Source organism: Ailuropoda melanoleuca, chromosome 10 (genome assembly GCF_002007445.2).
Source record: "Ailuropoda melanoleuca isolate Jingjing chromosome 10, ASM200744v2, whole genome shotgun sequence".
Classification (NCBI taxonomy): Eukaryota; Metazoa; Chordata; class Mammalia; order Carnivora; family Ursidae; genus Ailuropoda; species Ailuropoda melanoleuca.
The window spans coordinates 17,378-21,693 of NC_048227.1; positions in this window are offsets into that span (position 1 = coordinate 17,378).

Consider the following 4,316-nt stretch of genomic DNA (forward strand, 5'->3'; position numbering starts at 1 on the left):
ATCAAACTATCTTCCTCTATACACAAGCTACATGCTTGGCTGGTATAATGGCACGTAGTGGGTGAAAAAGAGAGTGATTTCTACGGACGGACTCAGGAATACCTGATTCAGGTGTTTCCCACTTGAAAAGCATGTGACGCAGGGCCCATGTGCACCTGGGGACAGAGCAGGCATCAGCTAGCATGGAGGGAGCAGGCCCGGCCAGGGCGACCTGGGGGCTGCTCTCTGGAGCTCTGCAGTGGGACACCGGTAGGCCTGAGATGTCACTGAGGTCCCAGCCTCCTGCATGGGATTAACCCCTCATGGCAGACTCATCAGACGCAGCTCTCGAGACAGAGGCAGGCTGTGTCTGTGTCCTCCAGAGCCCTTGCAGGGACTGCAGCTGAAGGAGAAGACACAGCTTCGTCTCCTCCAGGAGCATGGCCCTCCATGGCCGGACAGGCTATCCCAGAGATCATGGACCACAAAGACTCATTGGCTCGATCAGTATGCTGGAACCACAGGGCTCTTTCAGTTTAAATGGCACAGAGACAGGCAGATGGGATGAGAGGGAGGGAACACATCACCCGATCCCAGCGGTGCAAACGTTCATGGGTCGCGTCTCTCTCAGCCACATTAGCCTTTCCTGCCTGTGGGGCCAGAGCTCAAGCCTGAGCAGGAGTTCCCCAGTCGAGAGGGCCCAGGGCTGATGGCACACACGGCCTCCACCAGACAGACAAGGGGACGAGGGAGCCGGGTCAGAGCGTACCTGCACAGGCCCGAGTGCTCAGTGCCCCGCTAAAGGAGAACCCCGAAGCCCCCTCACCCCTCCAACACGTGAGGACGTGCAAGGAGGCACTATCTGTGAACCAGGAAACGTGCTCTCACCAGACACCTGCTCCGTGGGCATCTCGATCTTGGACTCATTACTCATTGAGGGCAGACAGGGTACACAAGCACCTCCTTCCTGTCCCCATGGCGAGAAGACGGAGAGCTCATGCTGACCCCGGCTCAATTCGTGAGCAGCCCCTTGGGAAGGGTCTGCATTGCCTGGACTCACAGTCAGGTCCAGCCCAAGCCAGACCCCGCTCTCTACTGCCCTGGGGTGTGTCACCCTGAGCAGGGTACCCCCAGGCCAACATCCCACAGAACACGCAGAAGACAAGGTGGGGGTCTCCAGGGCCCAGGACAAATGGCACGGTGGCACTACTGCCCTCCCCAACCTGTCTTGGCAAAACTCTCCAGCATCCTGGATGTGTGCAGCATGCAGGCCTGAGGGTCAGCGCCAGCGTGGCATGCACGGAAGAGCAGGCAGGACATCGGAGCATGCGGAGCATAGCAAGGTGACCCCATAAGGCGGTCCTGAGTGTCTCCAAGGGCCAGGATACCCTTGAGAAGCAGAGAGAAACAGGAGCCCGGGTCTGCCCTGTGCAGAAGTGGGAGGGGCTCTCCTGGTGATGCGATCCCACCTCTCTCAGCTTGCACGCCTTGGTCCCATGCCCCACAAGAGCACTGCCAGAGAGCTTGTGAGCTCTGCCCCATGCACTGCAGCAAGGAACCCCAGGAGGGTTCTCTGGTCAAAGCCCGACTGGCCCCTTCCAGATGCAGTACCACCCTGCCCTGCCTCAGGTCCTGCGTGTCCGCCAGGGGCTCCTGGCAGACTCCTCCGGGGGCCTCCTGCTTCACTGTGCACATGGCCTTCAGCACAGGGCACAGCTGGACGGGCGCTAGAGAAACAGCCTTCTGCTCCAGGGAGGACAGACACTTACCTGATGCTGGTAGAACAGTTTCTGGGTCTGAGGTTTACAAACAAAATCGCTCTCTTTGTGGAAGGGTTAGCGACAAAATACCTTCTGTATCACTGTCTGTGTAAATGATTTGTCCTGCAATCAATCTACTCTTCCCAACAGGACGAGGGCATTTGCATCATTGTTTCTGGGCTCCAGACTGTGCCAAAAATAGGGGGGGACCATGAGGGAACATTCTCAGAGACGAAACTGACAGGTGGTGATGTTCTTGGGGGTGACGGCAATCAGTCAGAGGAACAGCTTTCATGGGCCTCCCAGGGCACTGGCTGCTGGTGGGGAAGGGGAAGACCCTGCCCCTGAAATCACTGGCCTCTCACTTAGGAGCCCTGAACTTTCCACCACACATAAGTTAATGAAATGAACCAAAGGTGTTAAAACTAGACAACAAGCTGGCCTACAGCAGCTAATCCAGGAAAGGGAAACTAATGGGCTTAACTTCAGGGACAAGGGGCGCCTGGGTGGCACAGCGGTTAAGCATCTGCCTTCGGCTCAGGGCGTGATCCCGGCATTACGGGATCGAGCCCCACATCAGGCTCTTCTGCTATGAGCCTGCTTCTTCCTCTCCCACTCCCCCTGCTTGTGTTCCCTCTCTCGCTGGCTGTCTCTATCTCTGTCAAATAAATAAATAAATAAATCTTAAAAAAAAATACTATAACTTCAGGGACAAGCAGTCCTGCAAAGAACGGAGGTTTCAGAGAAACCCAGGGCAGCTTGGCTCCTAGCTCCTGCCTGGCCTCCTACACACGCATGAACCAAGAGGGCATTCTCAGCTCTTACTTCCTTAATGAAGGATGAGTTTGAGAGAAGCCGGGCCAGGAGAGCTTCTCATCTGGGGTGTGTGAGGCCCCATGGGCTGCCCTGGATGGCAAAGCCACCTGCCCCAGCCCCGTCTGGGGATGGGCTATGCCCCGCAGCTCAGGGTCCGGGCAGAGCCCCGGGGTAAGCCTAGGATGATAGGGGAGAACCTCACAGAATGGCAGCGATGCCTTATTCCAGTATTGTGGAAAACTGGGCTATTAACTCATTTTTCTCTTTTCTATGTTCTCATTTGAATTCTTCATAATTTGTTTTCAAGAAAGAAAGAAAGACAAGAAAAAGGAATCCTCACAGGAAGGAAGGGAGGGGAGGAGAGAGAAGAGGAAGGCTGTGCATGGCCACATGGACGCACATCTCAGTGGATGTTAGGCTGCTGGACACAGCGGAGGGAGCTTTGCTGCCGACAACAGAGCCCTAAACACTGTTTTTCTCCATCGCCTTGTTGATGAACTCATGGTAAGTACCCAGCCACAGAACTTAGATTACACAATTAACAAAATGATTTCCAGAGCTTCCCCCAGTTGAATCAATTTTCTTATGGTAGCCAAATATTTCAAAGCCAGGGAGTGAGGGGCTATGTGTTTAAAAGCCCCTGCACTCCCCCATACACTGTCCCCAGTAGAATTTGCTGTCTTGGACCTGGAGCCCCTTGGCCACCCCCAGTGTCCCCTTGGACCCAGGGCCACTTCTGGGAGAAGGGCAGACTCACAGCCCCTGGGGCACCAGGGAACTGAGGCCAGGCTCAGCCACCTGGCCACTTAGAAGAACTGGCCTCACCTGGAGCCACATGCCTGGGTCTGCAGAGAGCGGTCAGCCTTGAATGGAAGACATGCTTGGGGTCTGCCCAGGCCCACACATGCCCTGCTCTCAGGCTATCAGCACAGCCACATGCTCAGGCTGAGACTCAGAGACAGCGACCCTGACCATATCCTCCCCAAAGCAGGGCTCCGAGATCGGCCCAAGGAGGAGTCCCAGAGCCCACTGCAGGCCAGAGAGCCCGTCTCTGGTCCTACCTCACCACTGATTTTACAGGTCCTGACCTGCCCTTCCCCTCTCAGGCCTCAGTGTCTCCATCTGTACAAGGAGAACCAAGACTCTCCCCTCTCTGACACTCGGTGGACAATAGAAGGGCCCAGTGGGCCATGGTGACCCACCGTGTCTGGCCCCACATGTCCTTCTATAGCCCAGGATGTCACTTGGAGAGCAGCTCCAGAACCGAGAACAGCTAGTGGTGGACGTTCCAGGGGGCAGGGATGGTCAGTCCCCCTGGGCTGCTGCGACCCCAACAGTTCTACCAAGACAGTCAGTCAGCCACTCAGGACAAAAGTCACCCTCAAACAGAAGCAAGCCCTTTCCCTTGACCCTCCCCTCACACTGATGTGGACAAGGTCTGTGCAGCACCCACATTTGCAACAGAACCTGTGGGCAGGCGGTAGAAGAAGTCTCCGCGGACACCGCATCAAAAACTAATGAGGTAGTGTGCGGTGACCAGCACAACATTACACAGACAACTTGACCTCTCACTAACAAACAAAAGAATAAGTCTCCATCCCAGAAACACTAGAGGTCCCTTCCTTCAAAACTCACAGACACTTTAAAAAGAGGAAGGAAGGAAGGAAGGAAGGAAGGGAAAAGGGAGGGAGGGAAGGAGGAAGGGAGGGACGAAGGGAGGAGGGAGGGAGGGGGGAATGGAGGGAGGGAGGAATGGAGGAG